This window comes from Bombina bombina, chromosome 1 (assembly GCF_027579735.1).
Source record: "Bombina bombina isolate aBomBom1 chromosome 1, aBomBom1.pri, whole genome shotgun sequence".
Taxonomy (NCBI): Eukaryota; Metazoa; Chordata; class Amphibia; order Anura; family Bombinatoridae; genus Bombina; species Bombina bombina.
Genome location: NC_069499.1, coordinates 624872573 through 624882984, shown reverse-complemented (window position 1 = coordinate 624882984; position 10412 = coordinate 624872573).

Here is a 10412-nt window from a genome sequence, read left to right as displayed (position 1 = left end):
ACCTCAAGCAACCTCCTTAGATAGTTTGCACCTCTACCTGGACTCTTTAAAGCTCCCCACACTCACCACTGAGCAGTGTGTCACCCTAAGCTCCCCCTTCACACTTATGGAAATCCAGAAGGTCATCAAAAACTCGAAGTCTTTCAAGTCCCGGGCCCGGACGGTTTTCCAGGTCACTTTTACAAAATCTTCAGTGGGGAACTTTCCCCAATACTGCTTCGACTTTACAATCTTGCTAGGGAAGAAGGCTCCTTTAAAAAGGAATACCTAAGTGGGAGGCCCAACATGAGATGAAATACTACGCAAGATCAGACACTACCATGACATGTCAGCGCAAGCAGCAATATTACAAGATAAGCAAGAAGCCTTTCAGAAAATATGGTATTACTGGATTATATATGACTCTATTAGACTCAGAAACTCATAAAGTTGCAACGCCTCATATAGATAGACTTTAAGACAAGGGAGGTTAGCAGTTAGGCTTCTACACAAGAAGGTATTGAAAAACCATAAAAACCAGACAGAGACATTCAGCTTCCCTCAGCAGTCCCCTGCATGCTATAGGACATCTCTGAAGGGCTCAAAAGGCTTCAAAAGTCGTGTATTGAGGAAAGCGCGATAGCTCTGGGGTTAGACGTAGTACAGAGCGCGCAGATGCTTTAAGGCCCATGTCTGATACTGCGTCACAATATGCAGAAGCTGAGGAAGGAGAGCTTCAGTCTGTGGGTGACATTTCTGATTCGGGGAAACCTGATTCAGATATTTCTACTTTTAAATTTAAGCTTGAGAACCTCCGTGTATTGTTTGGGGAGGTGTTAGCTGCTCTGAATGACTGTGACACAATTGCAGTGCCAGAGAAATTGTGTAGACTGGATAAATACTATGCAGTGCCGGTGTGTACTGATGTGTTTCCAATACCTAAAAGGTTTACAGAAATTATTAATAAGGAGTGGGATAGACCCAGTCTGCCGTTCCCCCCCCCCCCTCCTATTTTTAGAAAAATGTTTCCAATAGACGCCACCACACGGGACTTATGGCAGACGGTCCCTAAGGTGGACGGAGCAGTTTCTACTTTAGCAAAGCGTACCACTATCCCTGTCGAGGACAGTTGTGCTTTTTCAGATCCAATGGATAAAAAATTAGAAGGTTACCTTAAGAAAATGTTTATTCAACAAGGTTTTATCTTGCAGCCCCTTGCATGCATTGCATGCATTGCGCCTGTCACTGCTGCTGCAGCATTCTGGTTTGAGTCTCTGGAAGAGGCCTTTCAGACAGCTACTCCATTGACTGAAATACTTAGAACACTTAAGCTAGCTAATTCTTTTGTTTCTGATGCCATTGTTCATTTGACTAAACTAACGGCTAAGAATTCTGGATTCGCTATCCAGGCGCGTAGGGCGCTATGGCTTAAATCTTGGTCAGCTTACTTAACATTCCCTTCAAGGGGCAGACCCTATTCGGGCCTGGTTTGAAGGAAATTATTGCTGACATTACTGGAGGTAAGGGTCATGCCCTTCCTCAGGACAGGGCCAAATCGAAGGCCAAACAGTCTAATTTTCGTGCCTTTCGAAACTTCAAGGCAGGTGCAGCATCAACTTCCTCTGCTGCAAAACAAGAGGGAACTTTTGCTCAATCCAAGCCGGGCTGGAAATCCAGTCCTGGAACAAGGGCAAGCAGGCCAGAAAGCCTGCTGCTGCCTCTAAGACAGCATGAAGGAACGGCCCCCTATCCGGTAACGGATCTAGTAGGGGGCAGACTTTCTCTCTTCGCCCAGGCGTGGGCAAGAGATGTTCAGGATCCCTGGGCGTTGGAGATCATATCTCATGGATATCTTCTGGACTTCAAAGCTTCCCCTCCTCAAGGGAGATTTCACCTTTCGAGATTATCTGTAAACCAGATAAAGAAAGAGGCATTTTTATGCTGTGTGCAAGACCTCCTAGTTATGGAGTGATCTGTCCAGTTCCATAGACGGAACAGGGACAGGGTTTCTATTCAAATCTGTTTGTGGTTCCCAAAAAATAGGGAACCTTCAGACCCATTTTGTATCTAAACAAATTCCTCAGAGTTCCATCGTTCAAAATGGAAACTATTTGGACCATCCTACCTATGATCCAGGAGGGTCAGTACATGACCACAGTGGATTTGAAGGATGCTTACCTTCACATACCGATTCACAAAGATCATCATCGGTTCCTAAGGTTTGCCTTTCTGGACAGGCATTACCAATTTGTGGCTCTTCCCTTCGGGTTAGCTATAGCTCCAAGAATCTTTACAAAGGTTCTGGGATCGCTTCTGGCGGTCCTAAGACCGCAAGGTATATCAGTGGCCCCTTATCTGGACGACATCCTGATACAGGCGTCAAGCTTTCAGATTGCCAAGTCACATATGGACATAGTTCTGGCATTTCTCAGGTCACATGGGTGGAAGGGGAACGAGGAAAAGAGTTCTCTATCCCCACTCACAAGAGTCTCCTTCCTAGGGACTCTGATAGATTCTGTAGAAATGAAGATTTACCTGACAGAATCCAGGTTATCAAAGCTTCTAAAATCTTGCCGTGTTCTTCATTCTATTCCGCGCCCTTCGGTGGCTCAGTGTATGAAAGTAATCGGCTTAATGGTAGCGGCGATGGACATAGTGCCATTTGCGCGCCTACATCTCAGACCGCTGCAACTATGCATGCCAGTCAGTGGAATGGGGATTACACAGATTTGTCTCCTCTGCTAAATCTGGATCAAGAGACCAGAAATTCTCTTCTCTGGTGGCTATCTCGGGTCCATCTGCCCAAAGGTATGACCTTTCGCAGGCCAGATTGGACAATTGTAACAATAGATGCCAGCCTTCTAGGTTGGGGTGCAGTCTGGAATTCCCTGAAGGCTCAGGGATCGTGGACTCAGGAGGAGAAACTCCTCCCAATAAATATTCTGGAGTTAAGAGCAATATTCAATGCTCTTCTAGCTTGGCCTCAGTTAGCAACCCTGAGGTTCATCAGATTTCAGTCGGACAACATCACGACTGTGGCTTACATCAACCATCAAGGGGGAACCAGGAGTTCCCTAGCGATGCTGGAAGTCTCCAAGATAATTCGCTGGGCAGAAACTCACTCTTGCCACCTATCAGCAATCTATATCCCAGGTGTAGAGAACTGGGAGGCAGATTTTCTAAGTCGTCAGACTTTTCATCCGGTGGAGTGGGAACTCCATCCGGAGGTGTTTGGTCAATTGGTTCATCGTTGGGGCAAACCAGAACTGGATCTCATGGCATCTCGCTAGAACGCCAAGCTTCCTTGTTATGGATCCAGGTCCAGGTACCCAGAAGCGGCACTGATAGATGCTCTAGCAGCGCCTTGGTTCTTCAACCTGGCTTATGTGTTTCCACCGTTTCCTCTGCTCCCTCGACTGATTGCCAAAATCAAACAGGAGAGAGCATCGGTGATCTTGATAGCACCTGCGTGGCCACGCAGGACCTGGTATGCAGACCTAGTGGACATGTCATCCTTTCCACCATGGACCCTGCCTCTGAGACAAGACCTTCTACTACAAGGTCCTTTCAATCATCCGAATCTAATTTCTCTGAGACTGACTGCATGGAGATTGAACGCTTGATTTTATCAAAGCGTGGCTTCTCCGAGTCAGTCATTGATACCCTAATACAGACACGAAAGCCTGTCACCAGGAAAATCTACCATAAGATATGGCGTAAATACCTTTATTGGTGTGAATCCAATAATTACTCATGGAGTAAGGTTAGGATTCCTAGGATATTGTCCTTTCTCCAAGAGGGTTTGGAAAAAGGATTATCAGCTAGTTCTTTAAAGGGACAGATTTCTGCTCTGTCTATTCTTTTGCACAAGCGTCTGGCTGAAGTTCCAGACGTTCAAGCTTTTTGTCAGGCTTGGTTAGAATCAAGCCTGTGTTTAAACCTGTTGCTCCCCCATGGAGCTTAAACTTGGTTCTTAAAGTTCTTCAAGGGGTTCCGTTTGAACCCCTTCATTCCATTGATATTAAACTTTTACCTTGGAAAGTTCTGTTTTTGATGGCTATTTCCTCGGCTCGGAGAGTCTCTGAGTTATCTGCTTTACAATGTGATTCTCCTTATCTGATTTTCCATTCAGATAAAGTAGTTATGCGTACAAAACCTGGGATTTACCTAAGGTAGTTTCTAACAAGAATATCAATCAAGAGATTGTTGTTCCATCATTGTGTCCTAATCCTTCTTCAAAGAAGGAACGTCTTTTACATAATCTGGACGTGGTCCATGCTTTGAAGTTTTACTTACAAGCTACTAAAGATTTTCGCCAAACATCGACACTGTTTGTTGTTTACTCTGGACAGAGGAGAGGTCAAAAAGCTTCGGCAACCTCTCTTACTTTTTGGCTTCGGAGCATAATACGCTTAGCCTATGAGACTGCTGGACAGCAGCCCCCTGAAAGGATTACAGCTCATTCTACTAGAGCTGTGGCTTCCACCTGGGCCTTTAAAAATGAGGCTTCTGTTGAACAGATTTGCAAGGTGGCGACTTGGTCTTCGCTTCATACCTTTTCAAAATTTTTCAAATTTGATACTTTTGCTCCTTCGGAGACTATTTTTGGGAGAAAGGTTCTACAGGCAGTGGTTCCTTCCATTTAATCCTGCCTTGTCCCTCCCTTCATCCGTGTACTTTAGCTTTGGTATTGGTATCCCACAAGTAATGGATGATCCGTGGACTGGATACACCATACAAGAGAAAACATAATTTATGCTTACCTGATAAATTTATTTCTCTTGTGGTGTATCCAGTCCACGGCCCGCCCTGTCCTTTTAAGGCAGGTCAAAATTTTAATTTAAACTACAGTCACCACTGCACTCTATGGTTTCTCCTTTCTCGGCTTGTTTCGGTCGAATGACTGGATATGGCAGTTAGGGGAGGAGCTATATAGCAGCTCTGCTGTGGGTGATCCTCTTGCAACTTCCTGTTGGGAAGGAGAATATCCCACAAGTAATGGATGATCCGTGGACTGGATATACCACAAGAGAAATAAATTTATCAGGTAAGCATAAATTATGTTTTTTCTTCTTCCTCTCTCTCTTCTCTTTTCTGTTGTTTTGCTGTCTCACTTCGAGGCCTATAATGTGACCTTTGATTAGTTTGCATCCACACTTAATCAGATGTATATGTATTTCTTTTATAAGTGGACGCTAAGAAAGTTAGACTGTGATGCATCACTTCTTCTTGTATTCACTTGTTATTTTAATTTTATTATTTATGTTTTAGCTTGTAATTCCAACTGAAAACTCAAATAAAAAATCATTTAATCTAAAAAGGAATTCCTAGAAGAAACCATTGTTACTCTTTTAAAATCGAACAAGGATCCCTCCTTGTGTACTAGTTACAGACCAATATCCCTTATTAACTTTGATATAAAGTTCTACTCTAAGTTGTTGGCTAATCGGGTTGCAGGTATTTTACCATCCCTCATCAATTCTGACCAAGTAGGGTTTGTCCCGCAGTGAAAAGGCCCATATAATACTAGGAGGCTGCTTAACTTTATCACTCTCTCTTCCAAACTTAACAGGCCCCTAACGGTTATTTCCTTGGATGCCGAGAAGGCCTTTGACCGAGTAAGGTGGCAATATTTGTGGGGAGTTTTAGGTTCCCCAAAGAAACGGTATCTGCGGTCAAAGCACTCTATTCTAACCCCACAGCCTCGGTTATCGGACTTGGCTTTCACTCCTCTCCATTCCCTGTCGCCAATGGTACTAGGCAGGGCTGCCCGCTATCTCCCCTGCTGTTTGCGTTAGCCATAGCCATAGAACCTTTGGCAGAACAAATTAGAACAGATCCCCAAATAAAGGGAGTTACCATGTTCGGCACAGTGCACAAAATCGCCTTATTTGCGGACAATGTTACACTTTTTACATCGGACCCTACACACTCTATTCCTAGACTTATAGATATCTTGGCCTCTTTTGGAGCCCATTCTTTTTATAAGCTAAATTTACTAAAAACAGAAATATATGCGCATGGCATATGCGGTGATCAACTGGCCTCTCTGAAATCCAGATTTGATTTTACCTGGACAGAGAAATATTTCACACATCTGAGGATTAAGCTCTCCGGCAGCTTCCCCCAGATAATCAGAGATAACTACATACCTCTTTTATCAGTGCATCGCTCTCTCAAGTGCGATTGGAAATTACTCATCTCTCCTGGCTGGGTAGGATAGCGGCACTAAAAATGTCTTTCCTGCCCAGACTTACCTACTTATTTCGATACCTCCCTATCAAGATCCCTAAACATATACTTCTACAGTTCCAAAGCGAACTAACAAAATATATATGGCAAGGTAAACACCCCAAAGTGGCGCACAAAATACTTCAACTTCCTAAAATTTCGGGGGGCATTGCGTCCCCCTCTGTACTTCCGTATTATGATACCCATATTGCACAATGGGGAGTCAAACAATCCCAATCCAAATGGAGATCACTTGAGCAGGCTTCCCTGCCCTACAGTGTCTATCTTCGTGATTTAATATGGACCCCACCTCACTGTCGTAGAGAATTCAATTTGATTAACCCGGTGGTTAGAGAATGCATAGACATGTGGGACAAGCTTCAACATAATACCCATATATCCCCGCACCCCTCTCCTATAACTTCTATGGCCGGTCTCCTTTTAGGATTACAGTATACTCACCCGCAACTTGGAGTTAATCAGGTCTCGGGCCTTTGGTCCTCTTCCCCTCAGGGCTCTTGTGGTATTTCTACACTGAAAAGCTTCCTCATACCTCTTATATTTTAGGTTTTGCTTCCTTATTATGCAGTGAAGCCTGGTTGCTGAGACGTTATATCCAGAGACCTGCTTAGATATTAAGTAGTGATGGATGTTTTGTATGAAATTTATATTGACTAATATTCTTTTTATTTGATGCTTGAGTTAAAGGGACATGAAATCCAAATGTTTTCTTTCATGATTCAGGCAAAGCATACAATTTAAAAAAAGTTTCCAATTTACTTCTATTATCAAATTTGCTCTGTTTTCGTTTGTTGAAGAGATATCTAGATCGGTTGCTGGCACATGTCTGGAGCACTGCATGACAGGAAATAGTGCTGCCATCTAGTGCTCTTGCAAATGTATAACATTGTTGCAAAACGGCTGCCATATAGTGCTGCAGACATGGGCACACTCCTCACACACTTACATTTCTGTTTTTCAACAAAGGATAACATGAAAACAAAAAAATAATAGAAGTAAATTTGGAAAGTTGTTTGAAATTGTATGTTCTATGTGAATAATGAAAAAAAAAAACAGTGTGTGTGTATTTGTATGTATGTATATATAATATTTCTTTAAAAAAAAAGTACATTCTGAAAATCAAAATTTCTCAATATTTGGTGTGACTACCATTTGCCTTAAAGACAATTTTTCAATACAAGTTTTTATATTTAATTTTAATATTGTTGGCTGCCAAATCCTGTAATACATGTGAATTTAATAAATTTCAAATTTGTTTTATGAGAGTGTTTGGCTTTTGATAGATTACTGTTAAACCACTAGTATGGATATTGATACTAATAGTTTTTTTCCATAGATGTGGGTGCAATGTAACATTCACTGCACTGAATAAGAAATACCTTTTAAAAACAACATTCCTCAGCAGGCAGGAATGGGACGGAATATCAGTGAATGCTATTTGATACCAATTATGCACATTCTTTTAGCTCGTGCAAGTGTTTACTTATTAACATTCTACTATTTTTAAATCTTCAATGGTCCCTTTTCTCAGTATTTTTCTATTCATCTGGCCAGTGATGATTCTAATATCAGAGTATCAGACAGCTGATGTGCAGTTCACTCCTCACAAATATTCTAAGCATGCAACTTGTGTTTGGCTTTTTTTGTCTACAGATACCATACCCAGACGTTTGTCTTTCATAGGCTACAGTTATATATAAAATGTTCCATATTCTCTTTAAACCATACCACCATATAAAGATAAAAATTGTAACATGTTCCATGCTATTTCACAACTCCTACAAAAAGCTGAAAGATGTGTGTGTATGGGGGGGGGGGGGGTTGAATATGCCCTGAATGCGGAAATAGAACAATATATCAGAGATAAAGCCTAGACAGTATTGGCTTATCTGAATGGTTCTTCCATGTTATACATGGGAAACATCAATATATTTTACAGTTTATAGCTTCAAATAATTTACATTTAATTTTTTTTTCTTTTTAAATTACAGTATGTGGCTGTGATTTGAAAGTTAACATCTGTAAGCAAATTAAAGATGCCTCATATATAATTAGGGTACACCTAGGTTTCAACATGGATTCTGATATTATTAATGTTTGGACCTAGGGCTTATCCAACCAGTCCATTCACTTTCAAGTGTTCTTTTCTGTTTACACAACGATCTAACAGTTATTATATATATTCAACATCCCCAATTTTCCCTCCCTTTCAATTCTCTGTTCAACATTTAGTTGATAATTTGCAACAATCAGTTACAACGCATCTGGTTATTTTATGTATTGTTTTTACAGACTATTTAACTAAGCTTACATGAACAATATATTTTCAGTTTATAATTTACATGATTAACCCCTTTTTTCGGAATTATTTACATACGTGACTCAGGCGCTTGTTCCTAGGAAATGAGACTTTGCATGCCATATTATATACCCCTTGATAGTGGGGGGACTGTTATGAGATCTCATTTTTTTCTTGAGTTAGCAATAATTATTTGGTATTTCAGCCACTTTTTGCTTCTCTGGGGGTCTCACGATTATCTCCCCTTTCCAATAAGAGGGTAAAAAGGCTTATCATTTTATTTATTATGAGTTGTTTCACTCCCTGAAATTTGCTCTTTTGTCCAAATGAGTAAAAGAATTACTAATAATGATAATAACAATAAATATGCAAGCTTCTCATGTTTGCTTTATTAAGGGTTTATATGATGATTTTTGTGCCATGTTTTTGTTTAAGCAGTTTTTATGTAAATATTTGCACCTTTTATGCACTTATAATGTTCATGTATACCAGCTTATGTTAATATTGGGATTTTGAACTAGTGCCTCTGTCTACCTATATAAGGTTCATTAAAGGGACACAACCCAATTTTTTTATTTCGTGAGTCAGATAGAGCATGCAATTTTAAGCAACTTTCTAATTTACTCCTATTATCAATTTTCTTCGTTCTCTTGCTATCTTTATTTGAAAAAGAAGACATCTAAGCTTTTTTGGGGTTCAGAACTCTGGATAGCACTTTTTTATTGGTAGATGAATTTATCCACCAATCAACAAGGACAACCCAGGTTGTTCATCAAAAATGGGCCGGCATCTAAACTTACATTCTTGCATTTCAAATAAAGATACCAAGAGAATGAAGAAAATTTGATAATAGGAGTAAATTAGAAAGTTGCTTAAAATTTCATACTCTATCTGAATCACGAAAGAAAAAAATTTGGGTTCAGTGTCCCTTTAAGGGTTAATCTTTAGGGGGAGGTCCCTTAGTCTGTTGTTAATGATCATTTAATTAACAGATTATCCAATCAGCTATACTCTTAGGGTATATACATGTCTAGCTATATGATACATTTAGGTCACAGATGAAGGCGTGAGCCGAAACGCGTCTGACCGCTACTCTACATGTAGAATTTTTTTATTCTGTTTTATTTTCCATGCTTGACCAACAATAAAGATGTTTTCCTCATTTCTATCCGTGACCCGCTTTTTCTCACATGCTCATATACAATTACAATATATTGTTTTAATAATGTATTAAACCTTTTTAGAATCAAAGCGAGAAAACTAGTGTTATGGTAATAATGAAATGATAATAATGATATTAGATTGGAATCTTAAAACTGAGCCACAAAATAACAAATGCACAATAAAAAGTCCTAATTTGTTAGACCATGTCATTTGTGCCTCAAAATTCTTTATAAACTATAGGGTTAATCACAATCTATTGTCTAATAATTACCAACTGCAGATGAGCTGCTTTCGAAGTTGTGATCACAATCAGACATTCCAGTCAAAATTGAAATGCACATAGATGAATTACATCTTTGAGAAGAAACATATTTGCAATATACATGTATTGGCAAAAATGCTTCTATTAAAGGTTATCACTGTTTTAGTGTTAACATTTTTCTCTGCGCGTGCATGTGAAGCATAGCTAGATATTCTCATTGCACCAGCATTTTAAATACTGCAGCTGCTCAGAGCGTGAGTGGGGCTTGTACTAAGTTAGCCATTAACAAATTTAGTCATTACCAGATAGCACAAGCACCTTAGGCTCTCTGAGCAAGTCCTGTGTTTAAAATGCTGGTGAACGGTGCATACTTAAAGAGACATAAAACCCCAAATTTTTCTCTCATTATTCGGATAGCGAATACAATTTTAAACAACTTTCCAATTTACTTCTATT